We start from the raw sequence: 24275 nt of genomic DNA, 5'->3' as shown, positions 1-24275 counted from the left end.
GGCAGTATTATGGATGAAAAAAAAAGATTCAATTTAAAGAAGATTATCAGCTGTTCCTAGTTTTTGAGTCAAATGCCAGATCTTTCCAGTTTTTACTATAAAATACAAACAGGTTATTTTTATAATCAGAAGAATTCTGGGTTGGTTTTTTCTCTTTTTTTTTAAACAAAGGAATACATGATGTCATGGGCAAACAAATATTGTGTTAGTTTGTTTCTAATAACGGACACATTTTTTAAAGTAAGGATAACAGGAAAAAAACAAGATAAAAGGAAAAAAAGATGAAGTTAGTGTTGAATGAATTAATAGCAGGCAGGTGGCTGGGTGGGTGTCATGGCAGATAAACACTGAGATGAAGCCAAGGTAATTATAATTATAATCTGGCTAGTAATGCTGTCAGCTGAGGGTGTATAAAAACCTTGGTAAGTTAATACAGAGATGATCAGATCAACCTCCTTCCTGCTTGATCCCACAAAACACCATCTCACATATTCAAACTCACATTTTATGCATTTTTATTTTCTGAGTATTTCAGTTAGTATGTTTTAAGAAAGCTATTCTGGTGTAACCAGAGTTTAACCAACTTTCCACTCTCCTCATGAAATCCTGGAAAACATGAGTATGTAATCAGCTGAGTCTCTCCTGACCTCCATGTTTTGCTGGACAGAATTCACCACTTTCTGTCATTCTCTTTCGCAGGCTTTCTCTCCCCACTGTGCTATTCACGGGGGTATAAAATGCTCAGGCAAACAGAAGTCAATGGCAGATGTGTCGGCAGCACTTCTTTCTGCAATTTTGCTAAATGGATGTATCCCATAAAAGCAGCCTTAATTAATGGAAACATTTTAAAGGCACTTATAATAAGCCGGGAAAACAACAGTTGCCAAAAGCAAACTTTAATAGCAAAGAATGCTTAAAAATTATATTCCGGAAGGTAACAAAAGATTTGTGGTGGGTTGACCCTGGCTGGGCGCCAGGTGCCCACCAAAGCTGCTTTATCACTGCCCTCCTCAGCTGGGCACGGGAGAGGAAGTATAATGAAAGGCTCATGGGTCAAGATAAGGGCAGGGAGAGATCAGTCACCAGTGACTGTCATTGGCAAAACCGACTTCACTTGGGGAAATTAGTTTAATTTATTACAAATCAAACCACAGAGAAATAAACACATATCTTAAAACACCTTCCCCCCCAATCCTCCCTTTTTCCCAGGATTAGCTTCTCTCCTGATTTTTCTCCCTCCTCTGTCCCAAAAGTGTAAGGGGACAGGGAATGGGGCTGTGGTCAGTTCATCACATGGTGTCCCCTCTGCTCCTTCCTCCTCAGCAGGAGGACTCCTCACGCTCTTACTCTGCTCCAGCATGAGGTCCACCCCACAGGACGCAGTTCCCACAAACTTCTCCAATGTGAGTCCTTCTCATGGGCTACAGTTCTTTATTAATTGCTCCAGCGTGGGTCCCTTTCATGGGGTGCAGTCCTGCAGGAACAGGCTGGTCCAGACTGTATCCCCACAGGGTCCCAAGTCCTGCCAGCAAACCTGCTCCAACATGGACTCCTCTCTCCACAGGGACACAATTCCTGGTGGAGTCTGCTCCAGTGTAGTCTTCCCATGGGGACACACACTCCTTCAGGCATCCCCTTCTTCTCCATGGGCTGCAGGTGGATCTATGCTCCCTCATGAACCTCCATGGGCTGCAGGGGCACAGCCTGTCTCACTCAGCTCTTGCACCCACAGCATCCCCTCCCCGTCCTTTGCACTGACCTTGGGAAATGTTGGGTTGCTCCTCTCACATATTCTCACTCCTTCCTCCAGCAGCTGTTGCACCCCAGTTTGGTGGGGTTTTCTCCCAATTCTTGACCATGTCATCCCTGAGGCTCCACCATCATTACTGATGAGCTCAGCCTTGGTCAGCAGTGGGTCTATCTTGGAGAGACCTGTCATTGGCTCTGCCGGACACGGGGAAGCTTGTGGCAGCTTCTCACACAAGCCACCCTTGTAGCCTCCCCCTCTACCAAAAGCTTGCCATGCAAACCCAGTACAAGATTTTATGTGTGCAGTATTTTAAAAAGGTATTTCTTTATTCAAATACCTTAAAAATCTTACAGGACTCACGTTTGGGACATGGCATGTTTTCTGGAGGATGACAGTGAGACAGGACAGCTTTTCTGCTCCTGTGTGACAGGCAGTAAATGCTTTTACAGTGTCTCAAGAGTCTTTTATTATTTAGAGACCTGAACCTGAAAGGTGCTGAGTGCTCTCAGCTCTCACTTACTTCAATGTCACCCAGTCCTCAATTAGCTTCAGTGGGATCAGAGGGAACATCACATCCCATAGCAGATGTTTACCCCGCAGAGCATCTCCTCTAGTGCACCCCAAATACAGAAACACCTCAATTCAGATCCAGCAGATCTCTTAGATGTATGCTTAAGTCCCTCCTTAGCCTAACACTCTTCAGGATTTAGCTACATGTCTAAAAATTAGTATGTGTTTAAATATCCTACCTTCTTGAAAGAAGATGGAATACTTCTTTATTTTCTGTGAAAGATGTGACAATATGTTCTTTTGTTTAAATAATAAGTCATATTTTTAAAAAATGAAAAAAAACCACATAGTTAAATATATTATCAGGAGGTAAATAACCTGGTCAAACATCTTGTCATTTTCTAAAGCCATCACAATTCATTTTTGCCAACATACACTTTGCCTTGTTTTTTTGTGGCAGGGATGCTCATGGAGAAATTGAATAAGGCCCATGTTCTTGTTGCACCAAAGGAAATGTCTTTCCTTAGGAAAATGCCCCCTCACACACCATCTGACACTGCCTTTCCAATCAAATATAAAAAGTAAAAGCAAACTGTCCACACCATCTGTGACAAAGTCCCTTTAATTCTTCAAACACTTCTCTGTAAATTGTGGCTATTAGTAATAGCCACACATTTTACTGCATTTATATATTAGAGCTGTTTTCTTTCATTCCTGATTGAGACGGAATCATTGTATTATTAACCAAGAGAAGTTCTCTGTGCTTTTTAATTCCAGAATAATGAAACTCATTGGAACTTGGCAGCATTGAGTCTTGCTGACTAATCATTGGCATTGGCTAATGGCAATTTTTAATCAAATCTTATTATTAAATCAGAATATAAAAGATTTAGAAAATGCAAGGTTGCAGCTAGAGGTCATTAGTCATGAGCACAAGAAGTAATCAATACAATTATGGTTGCTCAAATTGTGTTGGATGGGCCAGGTGGCGCAGTGTGATAATGCGTTACCCTTTCACCCCGGGTGTCCTGCTTGGATCGCAGATAACAGCAAGTCTGCTGCCTCCCATCTAATCTCTGGTGGATGCTTGAACATGCAAAAACCATTAAAAGGAATTCAACAGAGTGGGCCAAATTCAATTCTTGGTCACACTGGTGTAAATTTTCAGTGGAGTTATTCCAGATTTATTCTTGTCCCATTGCAAATTGCTGTCTTTTTTAAAACTAAGATATTATGTTGGATAATAGGGATGAGCTGGAAACGCTCATTTTAATATCATGCCATCAACAGCTTAGCCTACTGTTATTCACTGTAGTGCCAGTATGAAGTAATAAAAATAAAGTCATTGCAGATTTATACTGAAGCTAACGAGTGCAGAGCTGGTTGTTAAGCAGTTTCTAGCAGTTCCTTTCTGTCATGAGAATGTGATACTGAGGGTGACTTATTTTGTCTTAGGAACATATTTAGGAAAGGATCCTCAGGAGGAAAAAAAAGGACTAGGAAAGGCTAGGTAGCAGGTGGAGCTAGAAGCCATCTGAAAAAGCTACACTTCATCCTAATAAATGAATTTATCTCAAACGGGTGAGATGACACTAGAAAAGTTACATTACCTGTGAATCTGGCCCCACTGGCAAGTGTTCATGCAAAAATATTACCATCCACAAGCATTTACTTTCCAAAAGACATGCTTTTCTTTATCTCCTTTTGACAAAACAATTGGCACAACTCCAATCTTAGGCATTTTTTTAAGGATTTCACACAGGCATCTACCTGGACAAGGGGTGCTGGTCTCCCACCCCTCTCATCAGAGAACATTGAAAAATGCTTGCTTACCAGCAGAGATTGATGTCTGGGGCATTCACACATCAAGAGTATTACCTTCTCTGAGAATTGCAAAATGTTGCTAAATATTTATTTTGGAGTTCATTTTCTCTAACAGAAATATAGTGAGTTTCACTTTGTGTCACTGTATTCCTTGCAGTCATCTATATATGTACCCTCTAATGCAAACAAAAGGAAATTCCAGCACTGTAGAAATCTTGTGTTCACATGAAGGTGAGATTTCCTTACAAAAGCTGGACAGGCCAAAATAAGTAGATTGTAACAATTTTTTCTTACTTTTCTGCAAACAGTGAGAGTATCTCCTTTTTTATACATAAAGTTTCATCCTGTGAACCTTCATGTATGTAAGAATAAGAAATAAAACTTCACACAAGCTAACTAGCTACCAACCATATAGACATAATTGCTTTTGGAAATATTGTACTTGAAGACATTTTCATGTCAGCTGTATGTGTTTGAGTACCATCATAACATGGTGTTTACACCAGATTAATACCATATGCTGTGTGGGAATTATGTCAGGTTATAAATGGAAATACAGTATAATATCTGAAATTCAGGAGTGCTTTAAAATCTGATTTCTGTTAATGTGCTGCTATTCTAGAAGAACATAAGTTTGAATAACATTACTTTTGATTTACACCAGTATAGTGTGGATAGAACCCCATTCCAGATGCCTTAAATTTTGTTAAACAAGTGTTAAAATTATCACCAATTAAAACTATTTCTACACACTGTGGAATCATAGTGGATTCACAACCTCATTACGGCAGCCAGGAGCGCAGCCACAGAATCATGGTGAGACCTCAGATCTGATGTGAGTAATTTTTCTAGCTTCTCTTCTCCCAAAATGATGCCACTCTCCCATGTCTCCTCTAGGCCTCTTATGAGTCCTGTCAACACATTTTAGCTCAAAGCTGAAAGCACTTCTTTAATCTGCATTTTACTCACTGCCTAAGTAATTTAACAGTTGTCGAGCAGGTCAGGAATAGGAATAAAAGTACAAAAATACAAAAGTGGGGAAAGATGAGGGATGTTTAGAACACAGTAGAAGTGAGCCTAAACAGAAAGCAGTTAAAAACGGAAAAGAAAGGCAAATTAAGGAGCAGAGCCAGGGTACCAAAGCCAGTAAAACCCAAGAGAGCTTTCCACTGATTTTAATCAGACCCCCTGGGAAAGACAGAGAGGAGAATAATGAAGGACGTTGAGAGAGATGGCATCATTACAGTAAAAGGGCTTAGCAAAAGGACAGCGGATGCTGAGAGCAAGTGAAGGTTTACCAAGGGAGCATCTTCCCACACTGCCGAGGAAGGGGCGACGGGCTCCTTCCTGGGCTAAGCTGACTGGCTTTAGGAGCCAAACTGCCACATTAAGTCAGCATTGTGTCCCAGAGCTCGATTCTGCTCTCCATGGGGCTCATTATCTGCAACGCCAACACAGCGCTCAGGCTCCCACACAGAGCGGCTTCCCAGAGAGCCAGGGCAGAGCAGGGACAGAGCTGGGTCACCCTCATGTCTCTGCAGATCTGACCCGCCTTTGTTTCACATGCAGACTACTCAAAATTAGGCAAACACCTGACCCCTTGGACAGCTTCTTAAATTCACACTCAACTTCTTCTGAGCAGACCACATCACTCAGGTCAGCAGACTTGAAAAAAGAAAAAATATCAGAAAATGCCCTGAGTTTAAGTAACATTACATTATTAAATGTACAACATTGTATGAGAAGCTTTCAGAAAATTATAGTGTCTGAGAAGATCACAAAAATAAAAGGTGTATTGATTCCTCAAAAAAAAAAAATTCAAGTCTAAAGATGATTTTTAATTTAGAGTGGATATGCATGCTAGCATCACAGCTTCTCATGTAAGGACTAATGTATCTTCTAGATACTCCATGGAATGTTTTCTCTGTGCTGCAGTAAGTTCTCCCATGTATTTTCCATTAAAACATATTCATGTTATTCACTTAAACATTACTTAACTCTCTTAGGGATGACAGATTGCCATTTTGATTAAAAATTTAAGGGTTTGCTGTTGATCTGACCCTGATTTATATACTGAGTAGGACGTGATATCTTTTGTGCTAATCTAGTTCCAAGCAGATTTAAATATATACATGTATTTATATATATATATATATTTATATATATATATTTGAGCATATATATTAAAAAAAAACTATATTGGAGGATTGAATGTAGGAGAGCATTAACTCTGTCTTTACATGGGGCCTATTAATATGAAAATTATTGTAATATGATTAACGGCTCCTCTTAACACCAAAGAGAGGAGTCTTGAGAGATTATTCTGAAAGATGATAACATTTCCCTATCCAGTTTGTAACCCTAGGGAAAACTGAAAAAATATGGATTTCGACTTGAACAATAATGAAATGGTAAGTGATATAGCTTTGCTGTCTTATAATGACTGTATTAATTTGCAAGCTGTAGTGCTAAACCAGAATAGAGGTGCTCAAGGAGATATGCCTGTTATCTAGGCAACAGTTAATATGATGAAAATGCTATTTAGAAGCAGCACCATATTTTTATCATAAATATGACTTTAATTCCTTGAGAGTCTCCATAACGTCCTGGTAGAATGTAATAAATGCAACATAATCTAAAAGAGAAGACTGTCATTTATAACCATTCCCAATATTAGTTATGGATCTTTTAAAGTTTAAAAACACTTTCTGTAAGAGAATCCATCCTATATATTCCATCCCATATTACTTCCCCAGTTTAGAAAAATGACTCAACTGTGATAAAGAGATTCAATTTTTACCTTTTGCTTGCTTTTTTGAGTTAGCATGGGAGACCTTATCTATTAATTTACCGGGGAGAATTTCTCATCAATGATGCTCTTTTCCCCAAAAGTGGAAGTCTTTTAAATTTTAATTTTAGTGAGGGAAGGAAGTACTGCACCAGCAAATGACAATATGGAACTATATACAGACTGATGTTTTTTCACCAGGCTGAAAGTACAAATCTTCTGTGAATGAAATTCTCTTACAATTGTCAGAATTTTATATTACTGGTATTTATATATGACTAGGTTGCATAAGCCTTTTTATTCACTGGTGAGGCTGTACTGTACAGATTTCATGTCATATTTACTGAAGCTGAACTTAATTTGACAAGACCATAAACCACAGCTATTTTTTCTATGACAATAGCCTAACTTCAGCTCTTGGAAAACAATGTTTTTAAAGATTCCTGGAAGTCAGTGTAGTGGTCTGAGAACTGTAGGACTGAACCAAGCAATAAACACAGGCTCATAACGAGTAATATACAATTACACAATATGCAGTTCAGACCTCAGTCAGAGCCTCTCTTGCCTGGCTTCTGCAAGGCACTCATGTTTTGTCTTGTCTCTTCTTGTATCACAGTGGCAATATGCTGACACACTCTACACACACCTTTGGGGAGAAGACACAATAATGAGGCAGGATGAGAAGGAGCAGTGGCCTCTACATGCTGCAGTACATCACCAAACTTGGTACAGTACTTTGAAGGGTTGCTCTCCTTCACAAGCCACTGTTCCAAGTGTTTCACCCCTCAGGATTCATTTTACAGTAGTATCTAACATAAGCTAACAGTCTGATGTTCATAAAGGGAGAGTATTCAAGATTGCATTGATAGCTGTTTGGTCTTGCCTGGCTGCATAAAACAAACAATCAGTTATTTTTTCTCAGTTTTCTTACAGACTGCTGAACGAACTTTGGGTCTAGACATAGTGGGAAGAGCAGTCCAGCAGCTGCGTGTTCCTCATGAGACAGATGTCTGCAACAGACTGAAGGATGTGATGTTGCTACAAACTTTGTAGGCAAGTGTGATGTTACCAAATACTTAGTGGTAGGATGGAGTTACCTGACAATCCTAAAGGATGGGGAACACTTGAATCTTTCTGGGTAAGGGACAAAAAGGAACCCTGCTTTTCAAGGAGGGATTGGCTCTTCTAGTCCTGCTTAAAGTAAAGAAAGAGAGAGAAAGTTTGGGTTGATTTGTAAGCTTCAGACCATGTCTTCTGATGTTTACCTGTGCAGTAAATTATCAGTTTTTTCTCCATGTGACAGTGCCATCAAAATATACTGTGACATGTTGAGGCAGACTTCCATCTCTGAAGAAAAACACTCAGGGGAAAAAGTATGGTAAACATATTAAAATGTGTATTCTGTTTAGGTTTAAAATGTGTATCCTGTTCAGGTTTTCTTCAGCAAATATAAAGCACCTCAAACTGCTCATCAGCCAAACCAGCAGCTGATTTATTATCAATGAGAATGGGAATATTATGAGACAAGGTTCTCTCTGCTTACTGTCTACATAAGCAGCTACTCTAATAAGAAGATGTCTTTCTATATATTCTACATGTTTATATGATAGTCACAGATTTCTGTATCACTAAACACAAAAGCCTTCACAGCCTCCTCCTGAGATAGAACTGACAGAAATTTGTTGGGAATCTGAAGGATATTCTCCCCACACTGGTATTTTCCTTTAAACACTCTCATTTTAGGAGAACAGGAAGGAAATTCTTTTCTTCAGCTTTGGTCCTCACAAAGTCTCAGTTTCTGTGCAGATTGCAGGATGTTATGGCATTGTCTATATCAATATTGTCTGAGTGCGTTCCCTGTAGCTCTGAGCAGGTAGGATTCTGTCTGTACCTAAATGATAAGACTGTATCTGCTATAAATATAATAACATCATCCACACGCACATGCAGATGGCTACAAAAGAGTAATGAGGCATCTTGTTTTACCAGATATACAACCTAATGAAAGAAATCACAGACTACTTTTTAGCTCTTGAGACTTTTAATCTTTGAACATTTGAGTTCAAGTTCCTCTTGGCTCTGAGAATATTCAGCTTTTTATTATATTATTTTGTTCTTCCTTCCCCCCACTAAAATCCTAGAGCCTGATTTAATTACAAATAAAAATTTTGGCACAGGTTTCAATTTAAAGAGAAATTTTTTTTCTGCTAAATTTATGTCTTTTCTTCAGTGAAGGGACAAGTTTAAATTACAACAGGGAACACAATCATCCCATAAAGGTTTGGAAAAGCCCTCATTTTCTTCTAAAGCTTAAAATACTTTTCAAAAACTCACTCCCAGCGAGGCTCTTTCAACACAGCTATTAAAATATAAGTGACCATTTTCATTTAGGTTTATGCAAAAAGAATCCATTGTCATTTAAGTCTACTGCCAATTTCTCAGCTGGTATAAATCACCATTATTCCAGTTTAGTGGAGTAAAACTGCTGTAAATCCAGTGCAGGATATGGCTCCTCTTTTCTATTAACTCAGATATAGAGTAGCTGGATGAAATTCTTTAGCCTGTGTTGTACAGGTACTTAGATTCCAAGCTCTAATGATCTCACTTCTACCTTTGAAACCTATGAATCTAATGAAAATTATGTGCATGTATCAAGGGGAAAATATGCCTGTTTACTGCACAAAATTCTTGTGCCTCATTTCACAAGACATAGAAACCTGATTATTTCTTAAGCCAGGATTTCTTCTCGCAGTATTGATGATTATATTACAAACAGTAATTAGCACATGAAATTAATAAACTTTTGCTTCTTCATTTACACCAGTTTCCCATATTGTATTAGTAACCACACATTAGCTAATCAGCAGGTTGGGAGGGAAAGCTGCCAAAAGCAGATCTGATAATTGGCAGCAGTCAAACAGTCATAGCAGGAAACTTTACACTTCCTGCGGACAAGGCTACTGATGGAGACAATGCTGAGATACAACATTAGGGGAAAAAAACTAGGATGTTTAGTTCTTTCGTATTTAATTATCTCTTGTAAAACTGGATTCACTTATCACAGGGAGATACAGGCATTTTGCGCAGAAACTATGTAGATAACCACCATTGGTTAAGGACAACTTAATAATCTAGTGATCACCTAGAAACATTCATGAGATTTGTTCTCTACCAAATTTTACAAACCATTCAAAATGCTTTTCTATCTCTCCAAGTCCATACATGGTACAGTTATTACTGTAATAATAACTGTAATAATAACTGACACATTTCCCTGCCCAACATTGCCCTGAGATAAATAACAAATCCAACCTCCAGAAAGGAAATTTAGACACACATCAGCTGAGTTTTAGACCCAACCCAGGACTTTAGATGCCTCCAATAGTATTTAATTCAATATTCTAAATTTTCCCTCATCTACTGCTTAGCCTTTGCACCATCTGAAGTTCTTCAAATGTTAAGACCAAAGTTTCCCTAGTCATCTCAGTGATTTTCCTTCTAGACATAGATAGAAAAACTTCCATTTTACAGTATAAAGAACCCAAGAATCCCAAAAGCTTTGACTCCAAACATTGTCCACAACTTGGCATCCTTAATTTATCTTCTTCCCGAAGGCATTCTTGCCAATGTTTTACATCAAATATCCCCAAGATTAAATACAGCAATAGTATCTCAGAAAAGCAGAGCTGAAGAACTCCCACTTCTGCTCATACAGAGGTGACTTGGTCCGTCTGGGCCACCATAATTGTAAGACTCTTTCACAAGGAGGAACATTTTCAACAGGAAAACATCAGATTTCCTTACTGCAAATTGGCCTATATCTGGACAGGCAAGACAATTCCGAGAATTGTAGTACAGGCTTTGATAGAAAGAATTGGTATATTTTTTTGATATTATAAATAGGGTTAGGGTTAGGGTTAGAGTTAGGGTTTAGGGCTAGGGTTTAGGGCTAAGGTTGGGGTTGGGGTTGGGGTTAGGTTAGGATTAGGAGTAAGGGTTATGGTTTGGGGTTAGGGTTAGTGTTAGGGTCAGGGTTAGGTTAGGGTTAGGGTTTAGGATTAGGGTTAGGGTTAGTCAGTAATCTCTTTCACAAGGAGCAACTTTTTCAACAGTAAGACATCAGATTTCCTTTCTGCAAAATGGCATATATCTGGGCAGGCAGGACAATTCCAAGAACTGCAGTACAGGCTTTGATAAAAAGAACTGGTATATGTTCACTATATAAAGCATAGTGGTAGGTGAACATATAAGGTTATGAATCCTAGGAATTAGCTTCCTCTATCTTGCTACCCATTGTGCCTTCACTCCCACAAGTGTGGTATTTAAGAAACACTCTTGGCACTAGCATTTGTCACCATTTTTCCCTGCTACTGAGTGCTAACCAGTACCTTTCCTTGAACTCTAGGCCCCCTCATGCTATGCTGTCAAATGAGGGACCAAATCCTAATGAATTTCTGAATGTGCTGGAAGCCACCCTCTTTAGACATCTTATCTTCCTAAAGAAAAGACATGTACTTTCTTGAAACAAATGAGGAGTAAGAAGGCCGAAAACAAATCCTGAACTTAAAATTATAGCAAAACACAGAATGAGACAATTGCAAATGGCAAAGGGATAAGAGTACCAGGTCATGTATCTGGTCTGCCTTAACCCATCTATCCTAGCACTACTTTTACTGTCCCTTACATTTTTTTTGGGCTGTGTTTCTAGTCCATGCATATACAGGGCCTCAAATACAGAGTTCTGATCTGTGCCACAGTTTTCAGGCAGGGAAAAAATAAACAAATACAAATCAATATAAATTAATGACAGAGAACTAACAGCTGAAGAACAGTCAGTGCACTGTTCTCATTTCCAAGCACCTTGAGATGATAAAGCTTCAAATAAAATACGAGGATTTCACTGAGATGTACAAAAAGAGACATACAAGTAGGCAGAAAAGCAAGATCCAATCTAATCTTTGGAACCAGACTGCCTTTGCTGACAATGAGGGTATACACACTCCTTGGAAAGTGTGTGTTTTGGGAAGAGATTTGTAATACTTCTGCTATGTAGGAATATGATCACCATCTGCTCAGGTCTATTGAATTTTGTCTCTAGATTTCCTTTACAGATCTAAGAGGGAGTTCTTCGGCCAGCAAATTCTGGGACTGCACATCATACCCTCATCTGGGGTATCTCAAATATATGGAAAATGAGTCCATAAATTTGTGCTGCTTCCAGTATTTGTGCTGAAAAATTTAAGCTCTCAAGCATAGAAGGACTTCAAAAGATATTGTCATTACTACCAAGTATCAAAATGAGAAGGAAAATGCAGGGTAAAATGCCATCCTTGAGGTAATCCTTAATCTCACAAAAAATCTCAGCAAGCTTTGCTTTTACTTTCAGTGCAAGTAGATCAGGACCCTCTGGTAAGCCATGTGTTTTGTGGATTAAACGTGCACATTTCCAAGGTCGCACAGCAAAAGGGAATGATAGTTTTCCCCTACAAATTTCAGATTTACTATTTAATTAATTGACTTTGGCAGTTGGCACAAAACCTTTTAAAAAAAACATTCTGAAATGTCAGCGTTGAACAGGGAAAAAAATAATTTGATGAATTTAATCTAAGTGCCAACCAAAGCACAAATGTTCCCTATGGACCCGTTACAACACTGGAGTTCACAACTGATTGCCTAGGAATGAGCAAACTAATGCAGCAAAATATTTACTAGCTAAGTAGATGTAGTTTAATATATACACTCTACTTGCCAGATATTTATACCTGTATCCTGTAAAATGCTGACATTTTTAGAGTTGTTAAATTAATTAATTTGATTAGGTAAATAAATAGAAATACAGGTTGCTGTTTTCCTAAACAAGAAGTTTCACTGACTGAGGGTATTCATTTGTTATTTCTTTTTTTGCTGTTTTGTTGTTTTACAAATGTAAGAAACCACAAAAAAGTTGTTCTCCTGCTTACTCTACATAGTTTTCATGTAAATTATATATAGTTTACTGGATAGTCTTCAAAAATGAACTTCAGGTACCATCTGTATGTTTTTCTGGCACTATTTATTTGCAATTAACCAGGGCCTTATGTTTTATCCTCTGCAACTTAGAGTCTTAAATCCTGGAGGAGGTAAGTTTAGCAGAAGGGAATATCAAATTCAGCATCAGACTTTCTAATGAGCAAAACCTATCCCACTACTCCATATTTAAACCATTGTGACTGAGAAAGACTGCTCTTCCCAGGTAAAAAAAATTCTCTTGGCAAAAAAAACCAAATCAAAACTAGTTTTAATAGCACCTGCAAGTGCAGATTAAACTATTTGTAATGATTCATTAAACTTGATGGCTCAGATATTACACCAGTGAAAACAGGCTCCACTGATTTCACCAGAACACAAGGACTTAACTGATAACTGAGAGACTGTAGCAATTTGTCCCAAATGACTCAATGTGTCCAGGCACAAAATAACTCTTTCATCCTGCAGCGCTTCTCCTGAGGTCAGTGTTTAAAACGCAGAACCTGCAAGAGAACAAATATTCATGAGGCACCAGAAACTTTATTGATGCTGGAGACCGTTTCTTCTTCTCTTCTTTCAACCCACCACACTCATCCCACTCCACCCACAGAAACCACACATCTTGAAACTTGCAGATGCACTCATCTATCAGCAGAGACACACAGCTTTGGGAGAACACTTGAGCAAAATGCAGCAGGCTCAGAAAAATCCCTCTATTCATAAAATCACCCAAATTATCTGTGTGCAGCTTCCCATAAGAGAAGTAGTAGTCAAAGATACAGCAATGAGGCAGAGCTATGAGCCATACCAACATTTTCCAGAAAGAAATAGGCAGAAAAACACAGACAACTGCATCGCCTATTAGCTAAATCACTTCTCCACTTCTGAACATGGAGCTAAACTCAGCTTGCAGCAAATAGTTTATCACAACATGGCACACCCCAACTCTTCATAGCACTGATTTCATTAATGGTATTTCAGTGTCCTAAATACTGAGTGTTAGGTGCTTTAGCACCCTTCCCAGAAACACCCACCTGTGATGGTAAGATTGGTGGAAATGACTTGTGATGCTGAAAATATAAACTTTTCATCCCAGACATTGGTCACATTCTCCTAAGCTGAGTGAAATTCTCTGAAATCTTATAGTATGCAAGTACATCTGTGTGTGAGGATGTATAAAAGCAAGTGAGGGAGTGGGTGGGGAAAATATGTGTGGTACAGAACAAATAAAGCAGAAAACCCCAACCTTATCTCTTGCCGTGCACAAGGAAAGTCTATTTGTGTCAGTGCAAGTAATTCTGAAGCAAACAAACAAGACAAGAAGGAGTAAATGACCGTGTTTCCCTCCAGTTTTTTTTATATCATCTCTGAACATTGGTATCAACACATTAAGGAGAGGGAACTGGTGAATTGTACAAGCAGGAGAACATGAATAAACATCAACATAAAACAGGGAGCTAAGAAGTGATGAGGATTACTGAAATCGGACTGCCGGGTTAAATTAAATCAGGACAGGGGGAAAATAACTGTAGCCAAAACAACAAAATATTGGCCTCCCCATTTCATAAAAATAATTTTACCATTTCTTGGTACAAATTTACTGGAATCAAGTAAGAAACACAGACAGTCTGAATTCCCCCCCTCTCTTCTTAGGTTAACTAGCAGCAAAGGGCACGATGAGGAAGCTGTGTCTGGGAAGCCGTGGCCCTGCTCTGAGCATCTCCCCACTGTGGTCACAGCAACTGCCATCAGCTACCACACACATTCACATGTGGGCTTTGCATATCATACAGATTACAAAACAGAACAACAGAAAGTACCCTCCAACATGAGAACAGTTTTTCTGCCTGAGACCAAGAGCCCTTACAGACTTTTATCTCATTTCCAGCAAAAGAGCTAAGGAAGAGCACAAGAACAGAGCAAATATATACTCTAGTTTCTTGGTTGGCTTACTCATCCCATCATGATAGGTTGTCAGGGACTCTCTGATAAGAAGATATTTTAAGAGTTCTCAGTGGATTTTTATTCCACAAACATGTGTAACAGCTTTCCATGCATGTGTAAACTTCTTTTGTACTCATGGAATAATGAGTGGCACAGCTCAACTACACACCTGGTATTTGTTTCAAACCTCCCATCCAGTGGTTTACATGTGGTGCTTTCTAGGCCCAGTGTTACAAGAAGGGTTAAATCATAATTCTGTATTCACCTCCCCCCTCCATGATTTCAGGCATTCCCTTCACTTGCTCCTTTCATGCCAAAGACCCACAGTCTATTTTATCTCCATCTGAAGAAGCCGTTCCACATGCTTGACTACCTCTCTTGCCTTCATTACTATTGAGTTCTGGGCTGATGGTTTTGGAGAACTCAGATATTCCTTCTGAGTGATAAGAGCCAGTTCAAAAGCCACTACTGTGTATATAAGTTTAACACCACTTTACACTTCTAATTACTGAATTGTACCTGACATTTTGTCAGCCAGTGAGTCACTATCACCATATTCCTCTGCAATTCTTTCCAGCACACATTTTTTCTAAAGCTTTATATTATTTGAAAACTGTGTTATTTCAATATTTCTTTCGCCAGATCTTCTATTGACTAGCCTTCACTTATATCTTTGAGGGACTTCACTGATGATTTTCTGTTGGAAAAGCTGACTGTTTATTCTTATGCTTTTAACTATTCCTTATGGAGAAGAAGAGAGGCAGGAAATAAATAAATAAATAAATATTAAGAATCAGTCTGTTACGATGAAGTGCTGCCAGTTTTGTTATTTGTGCTTCTTCTGGTACCTGTGCCATGAGGTTCACAAAATAAAAGTTCTTCCTAAAACACTCCACACTACAGAACTAAGGATCTTTGATCAAGCAGGTATGTTGTGAAGTTAAAAAAAAATTACTTTTAACTGAGAACCCTTCATTAAAACTCTCATTAATAGCTCTGGAAAGGTTTTTGTATTGGGATACTGTCAGTTTTCCACAAAACCATCTTCTTCTGAAAATACGATATTCTCAATAAAATTCCCCCAAACCCAAAGTGCTTAAACTTGCAAATGGTGCCAGGGTGGTGACTAATAGCAGTTGTATATGATTTGCCTTATTCCCTTCTCTCTGAGCAGAGCACTCTGGCTAGGTACTAAGACATTATTTCTCAGTGTTCACCATAGCCACAAACTTCAATGATGGAGCTTCAATATTCAGCCCCCAAATTGCCCTTCAAAAACAGCTGCAAAATACAGGTAGAAGAACTCAATCATCTCCCACTATTTTCAATTCTTGGGCTTTTAAAAATTTATTACTATTATTATTATTATTATTATTAATTTTTCTTGAGCTGAGTAATTTTGGAGTTCAGAAGAAATCTAATATCTGGGTTTCAAATGCTACTGAGCAGTTTAACAAATAATTTAGACACACATTTTTAGAAATTCTAAATGTCCTATTACCCTTCCACAGGAAGTGCTAGGGAATGGTTATTATCCAGCCCTTTTCAATTGCAGAATATTGGTAATTATTGATTTTTGAAAATGGTCAGATTCCTTTGGAGGCATTATATGATCAGTAAGCTGCACTGGCAAGCCACAAAATGATACCATAACATAGATTACATTTAAATAAGCATGCAGAGGACGTGTATCTTACCAGGTTGTTTCGTATTTTACAATATCATTATTCTGTTCTTCTTTTCACAATAACCTGATTCATTTATGAAGCTAATGATCTGCTTTTGCTCTGTATATCATTGCCTGCAAAGGTGCTTGATCCCTCCACATGCCAGGATCATATTCTGCAAAAATTATGGTTTGTCTTCTCTTCATGTCTAAGTCTTTGAGATGAGCCTAGGTGGCAGGTAGCTGATCAGAAGTTATCTGGAATGAGACAAGTTAAAAACATGAAAGAAACAGATCTGTGATTTCTGCTTTCTCTGTACTATGCTTTTAATTTTATAGTGAAACACTGAATTTGTGGGTTGTTTGGTTTTTTCAAGATCCTTTTCTTTCTTATATTGCTGACTTCCCAAGATTCTCTTCGAGTGTGATATTTTCTCCCTCTGACATTTGCATGTCTTGTGCCAGAAACAAAAAAAAGAGGAAAGGAAACTTGGTCTTTTCAGAGGTAAGTTTTTGTAATTCAAACACACATATAAGCAGCTTGATAGAATTTGTATTTTCTTAGGTTTTTTGGATTTATCGCCATCAGAAGTGGTCAAAATGAAAAAGCCTGGTATGAAGTTATTCATCTGGTCATCCATCTCTGAAATATAACAGTATATATTTGTGATAGGCTGTGAGGTGACAGTATGGCAGTTCTTCCATTTTCCCCTTTGTCCATTACTCAGTAGTTTTTTGACTAATCATCATTTTTTACAATCCCTAGGAGCAAGGAAGTCCAGGAGCTATGCCTGAGGGAGCCCACACCTCAGGGCAAAATGAATCCAGACAAGTGGTCAGGTTTTGAACAAAGGGTTTCCTTCCACACATTTCTACCCTAGCCCTGTCTTTCACATTTGCCTTGCCAATCACTTCCCAGATTCACAGAAAACATAGTAAGAACACATAATATGTCACTGGAAATCTTATGGATGAGACGGGATCAGTTCCTCCTCCAAGTCTGTCATGCATGAGATTTATTCATGAATAAGACTTAATTGGTTGGAGTCTGCATTGCTATCACAGCAGCTGCATATGCCTTCAAGATGTTTTTGCCAGACATGCAGGGTCAAGGACAGAAAAACTATGGATAGGTGTTGGGCCCAAGAAATCCCTTGTGGAAGGCTATTCATCTATGGCAGAAAGATATTCTTTCCTTCTGCACATGAAAATGGGCACAATGGACTCTAAATAGTCTGGAGGTTCTTTCATAAATTTTATTTATGCTGTCCTGTTACTGGTTTCTTAAGTGGTCCCTTTCACAAAGCATTCTTTTAACAGCAAGGACTGGGCTTGGCAGAGCAAGCACTTAGTCCCTGCTGCTCTATGGACTTTACTGCCAAATCATAATGCCATTGATCTGTAAAATAAAGGCAAACTTTGAAAAGAAGTAGTATCACTTCCTCTTCACAGTTATTTTTAATGAAACATACCTTTCATGCAGCGATTTAATTTCAGTAGGACTAGCTCAGTAAGTAAGGTCAAGCCCTTGTAAGAACTACAGAGGCTAATGTTGCTGATCTTGACAAATTAGGTAGTGTCATAGCATTACTCCTTGTATTAGTTTAGGAGGCCAACAAAATCAGTGCAAGAGATGGAGGGTTAGGACATAATATTAAAAGCACTGTTCCTATAGCTATATAGCTACAATTTTTGGAGACTTGAACATGCAGTTTGGAAATGGGAAGGTACCAATCTCTATTTCTTTCTCTGCCTGCAATGTTTTATGTGGTCTTGAGGACCATCTGCCCTTATAATACTGTCTTACCTATTCTATAGAGGTGCCGTAAGCATTAGCTAATGACTCCTAAGTCCTTTGAACACATAAAGCCCTATGTATCACAAATATAGGTACTATGAAATATAATTATGTAGTTATTGGAAAAGTCCCCGATTGTCTCTTAGAAACAACTGTCACGCAGCACTTACTATACATAGGGAGTGACACATAATGATGAAGTAGTTAAAATGATACTCTTACTTCTAGACAGAGCATTTGCATTTTTGGAGAAATTTCTTGTTTCTTTTTAAGGATTGGCATAAGAAGCTTTCAGAAATGCTAAAAATACCTTTTTATATTAACTAGCTTTCCTTTTCTTTGGGCTAAGCACACAGAGGTACAAAAACAGCTTTGATAGCTTCTGAATAATGGCATTAAGGTTAGAAAACTGCAAATGATAGTATGTTATATGAGCCTATTTTATGTAGTAGTAGGGAACATTCATTACCAAAGAATTAATAAATTCTGAAATTATGATTGTATAAGTTGCCCTTGGGCACAACATATACCCATAATATTTTACCCAGGGACTTCTGCATAGACCCTATAATTTCTGGTCAAAGTAGGACAGCTTTTAGAAAAGATATGTTTTGAAATCTTAAAATTACTAAGAATCCAACAATACCTAAAAAAAAAAAAAAAAAAAAGGTTCTACAATCTCAAAAGTGCTACATCTAGTGTGCACTTGTCCAGATTAAGCATTCAATCACAAGACCTTGCTATGGCTTTTGTCTGCTAAATTAGAGATTCCCCATGTATTGGAAAACTGTTTCTGTGCTTGGGACTTTGAGACCATGATCAAGCCACCCCTTAACCTTCTCTCAGATAATCTAAGTACACTGATCTTCTTTAATCTCTCAATGTCAGGCAGGATATTCAGACTTTCAATTGTTTTTGCTCTTCTTTTCTGCAACCTTTCGAGTTTGCCTTAATCCTTCAGAAGTAAGGATATTGAGCAAAAGGATTACAGGATTCTGGGATAGAAACCCATGGGAAACACCCATAGTTCTGGAGCACAAACAATGGGAATAGTATTAAAATCAGGGACCATCAGTTTTTTGCATGGCCCCAGATAAGTCAGGCTGGGAGGCTGCTCTTAGGGTGGAAATTGAAGTATTCTCTTGATCCAGTGGCTGGAAGTGAGAAAAGACAAAGACTTTCAGAGTCACTAGAAATTACTCTTCAGCAGGAGAATTTATATTTTGGGGATATTTTCCAATCTGAATTAGAACCAAACAATTTTGTTTTAAAGCTCAGAAACGTCTAGGAAATTGATTCAGCTTTCCTCACATAATTTTATTAAAGATACTAGCTTTTTTTTCATTCTTTATTGACTACATCCCATGACAGCATTTACAAGATCTGTGATTGGGAAAATATCTCTTTAAACTTTACCGATCGTTTTGCTAAATCAAGTGGATTTCTATTACAATCAAATATTAGCAGCCCAGACTCCAATGACAGGGCAATTAATGGCTGAGAACACCTATATACATTAATATTTATACAACATGGTTATGAAGCATTCTGAGTATTTTAAATTCACCAGTTAACCCACAATCACCTTCGTGATTTAGACAATAGAACACTATCACACCTAATTTATAGATGTGTGGTCTAGCCAAAATTGTACAGTTGCACCAAATTGAAATTACTGCTGTGTACATGGAAAAAGAAAACAGAAACGAGTTTTGTTGGGAGAGGCTTGTGATCAAGGGTCCCCTTCCTGGTAGTTCTGACTTTCTGATAGATAAAATAAACAAATAGCCATTAATAGGTTAAAAATAGAATTAATAACTGAAATGATTAATACTGTTATTATCCTTATTCTCTCCTGTGTGATCTGTAAACTGTTGTCTAGGCTAATTAATCAGTGCCCTAATGCTTGTTTACTTGTTACTGGAAAGTGCATATAAATTGCTCCTAAAAGAGAATAATGCATTGGTGTAAATCAGGGCACATGATACTCAGCAACAGTGAATGGGGGCTTGGATTTATGTTCTTTCTTCCTACTCCTCTTGTCTGAGCCCACCTGTGCATGTTCATTCACCCCCAAAGGAATTTGGCAGTAACTGTGTCTAATGCTAACTCCAGGCTCTCCACTGCGAGTGAACAGTCAGATGAGATCCTGAGAAGACCCATTAGGTATCAGGCTTTCTGCCTATATCCTCCTCTCCTTAACCACCTATCCTGCTCCATCCCTGAGAACCGATGTAGAAAACCCAGCCCTCCAGCCCAAATCTTATGCAGCAGCATGTGTTCTGCCAGTTTAAATTTGTTCTCTGTAAGTCCAGACATTTCTGTAAGCAATAGAGCAATCAGCCAGTGCTTGCAGCCATTTCTCTAAGGGAAGAAATGTAAACAACAATAAGAATAATGCAGGTGTATAGGTCTCCTGCAAAAAAAGTAGCAGGTCTTGTTATGTCCATTGCACTGGTGGGCATCCTGGGCAGTATGGAATGTCACAGGCAACAAATGCTGGCTTCAAAATACAGCAGTGCACTGTGTGTCTGAAATACTCATTATTATTACTGTGCACTTAAACACAGCTCTAGGATAGCACAAGGTCCCACCTCAGGAAAAGCTGGCTTAGGGTCTTGGCCAAGGTCAGCCTGCACTCAGAGGAAAGCCTAAGAGGCTCCTTTGCCTAGTGGAAGCATAGCCCAACTTATAAAAAGTAACTCCTAATTTCAGACGAAGCTCTAACACCCATTCTGCTTCTTATATGTTAGAGACCAAGATAAAGGACAGGAAAAGAAAACTTCTGTTCCCTTTGTTTTTAATGTATTTCTGTTTATCACTTCATTGTATCATTTTGTGAGGCAGTTTCAGACCTTTGTAGGCAGGCTGAATATTAACCATCCACTGCGATCCTCTCAGTCACTCCTGGCACAGGTTAATCCCTGTATCATAGGCTGCCACCAGTTTGCTAAGCAGCTTAAAAGGACATGTTATAGCTTTGACAATGACCTGCTAATGGTTTTACATTTCTCAGAAGTATTATGAGCTATCTTTGTCATTTTTATCTTCTAATGAGATCAATAAATTTAGGAAGCAGACATAGATGGTGCAAACTGAAATGCCACAGCCAAGGACGTGGCATGTATAACTGCTAAACTATAAATAATAATGCAGGGACTATAATCAAACCTTGACTTTTACAGATGAAAATCAAGTTACAAGTGCCTCAGCATTAAAAGAATCTCCACATTTTTTTAGGAAAAGTGTAACCCTTGATTTCTTCTTTCATATCACACCATATCAATTCTTTAATGAAAATCTTCACACTGAGAAGTATGTTTCACTCACTGATTTTTTTTTTTTTTTCCAGTGGGAAATAGCAGTTCTTGATGTTTGAACCCTCTCTCTCTGTCTTTGGTGACTCTACATGAAATAAGCACATCAGGTTAAAATTTTTGCACAGCTGCACAGCAGATCTTACTGTTTCTTACACATGTATCGTTAGCTCTCCTTCTTCCTTCCAAACAAGTATGAAAAGTTATAGGCTTTAAAGAGGGAGAGATTGCAGGTTGTTTGCAGTGCACAGGGCCACAGCTTTGGGGTGATACGACAGGGTGATATCAGTTCACATGCCCCACATGTACCTGTTCATGCCGCACCTTGGGGCTGGGATCCTGAGCCATCTCCAAGCATCATGAATGCCAGAGAGGCTCCTTTGCACAGTCCAAATGGTTCCCGGAGATAACAAACCATTCTCAATGTGTTTGCAAAAGGGGTAGTTGCACACAACACCTGAATGTCGTGGGAGCAAGGTATCTTTACATTCCTCTGAGTTTTACACCTGTGGTTATCCTCTCCAGTGCATATCTGGCCCAAATAAACATGAAAATAAACAAACATTCAGTGACCCTAAGACTCACATTTGATTTCACTGTGTCTGCAGTTTCTGTTGAATTAATCAGAAGTTTAAAGTCAAGTAGCTGTACCACTAGGTATTTCTCCAGCTCAGTAACTATGTGCACAGGAAGGTACAAACTGCATGGCAAAAAAGAAGAGGTCTCTGTGAACATATGCCTCCTGGTGTAGGAGTCCCAGGCAGAGAAACTGCGAGCTGTGAGATAGCTAAATATTTAAATGGTCCTCATTTCTGCAGCATGCAAGCACTTGTCACACAGTGGTTGTACTAAAGACAGAAAAAGGAATGTACCATTTTACAATACATCAGCTGGCTATAGCTTCACATATGAAGAAAACGGAGTTTGCATTTCTCAGAGTGTGAGTCTGCTTAGCCTACTATAGCTTTTAATCTTACCAAATTCAACGTGAAAAATATACTGTGGCAAATTGCTACACATCCTACCTGTCTATTGTGTACAGAAGATTCATTCTATTTAATAGGATTTGGATCTGCATGCTAGTCAGATATAAAAATTCTTTGACAATACAATTTGATGATTGATTTTTGCCTTGTGCAATGTTATCTTTAAAGAGATTACCCTTGACAATATTTAGGAGATATTCCAATAGAGCGCAGGTACTCTTCCCCACTCTTAAGCACAAAGCAAACTGTGCTGCCTGATTACAGAGCCTTACTCTGGAACACTACTTAAGCTGCAAAACGTGGAAAGAGATTCCTACCAGCTGAATATGTGTCTACAAACAAAGAGAGGGCTAACTGCTAATCCAAGTACCCCAGGAATGCGTGGCTTGACTTGAAAAAGGTTTTCCTATTGCAAAATAGAATGGTTTGGATTTTTTTTTCTCGAAAATGATCACAGGCAATGAAAATTAAGGCACTGAGCACCTCTGAAACACCAGCAGTTCCTGACTCAGTGCATTGCATTGTTGTGATGTCAGGAATGAGCCCCAGGAAGGCTTTCAGTGGCACTGCAGCCATGCTGCTCTAAGTGCTTACTGCTGACACTGGTGCAGATGAGCCCAAGATACATGTGAGCAGAAAATCAATTACAGAAACTAGAGATTGGGGAAGAGAGAAAAACAAGTCTCCAGTTATCAAATACCTTTCAAACAACTGCACACTCACAAATGAAGAACACATTTTCCTGCCAGCTTTAAAAAACATCCTTCTGATTTGGATGACAAAACTTGGTTATGTTTTGTATCAGGTGTTCATGGTGCCTAAGGAGGACATGAGTGCCCAAATTACTGTTTTGTGCCCAAGAAAAAGTACAGAGTTCAACACACAGATTGTCCCTCAAGCATATTTGAGCAGGACTAATGCAAGATACATGTGTAATATTTAATGTAGGATTTATTTCTCCAGCAACACCTGCGTTCTGCTCTTCACCTGTTTCAAAAGGAGGTTAACAGGGGCTCCAAAATGAAAATTCTGGTCCCAACTCTGTACCCTCCCTCACCAGATGCAGCAGCAAAATCTTTTTGATGTCAATAGAAAGAAAATAAACTGCTCTGTTTGTGGGAAGTTCATGTTGCTGTATTCCAGATACCGTGAAAACCCACCTGGCCTTCTGTGGAGGGTTCCTCTCCTTTATTATTTACCAGCACAAAACAGCTCTTTCAGACCCTCCCTTCCCAATGGGATGGATGAAAAGTATGTGGTGTGTCTCCAGCATGATCAGAGTACAAATCACCTCACCTGTTTCTGATTGTTTATAAAGTTGGTATTTGTGCCTGATGCAGCAGGCTAGAGTCCAGTCATTAGGGAGGAACAGAGGCTTCACTAACCTGAAATCAGATGTCAGCCTCAGAGTGACACCAATCATGCCCCAGCAGTGCTTATATCTCTCTGAGGACTGCTAAGTATATCTAGAAAATGAGCTTAGACTTTGAGCAGTCACAGTGCACTCATCTATGCTCTACCATGTTCTCCACCAATTTATCACCCATTTTCATGGACATTGTTGCTGAGAGCCCTGTTTTTCTTGCATCCTTACTATTTTTAGCCACAGTTTTAATAACTTTTGACATTATCTACATCCAGGTTCCATTTTACACCCAGCTTCCATTTTCCCTGAAACTACCCACT

General features: G+C 38.7%; 1 long non-coding RNA gene across 1 annotated transcript in view; it reads right to left on the bottom strand.

Moving 5' to 3' along the window:
• The window catches only part of LOC116441965, a 401148-nt gene that overhangs the window by 278266 nt on the left and 98607 nt on the right, over positions 1-24275 (bottom strand). Inside the window, exons 6-7 of the long non-coding RNA XR_004239313.1 lie at positions 16520-16746; positions 1760-13381 (exon numbers count right to left, since the gene is read on the bottom strand). This is a non-coding gene — a long non-coding RNA (uncharacterized LOC116441965). The remainder of the gene's footprint in view (positions 1-1759; positions 13382-16519; positions 16747-24275) is intronic.

This window comes from Corvus moneduloides, chromosome 3 (assembly GCF_009650955.1).
Source record: "Corvus moneduloides isolate bCorMon1 chromosome 3, bCorMon1.pri, whole genome shotgun sequence".
In the NCBI taxonomy this organism is placed as follows: Eukaryota; Metazoa; Chordata; class Aves; order Passeriformes; family Corvidae; genus Corvus; species Corvus moneduloides.
The sequence above is the reverse complement of the archived record's forward strand: the minus strand, read 5'-3'. Positions and strand labels throughout refer to the sequence as shown.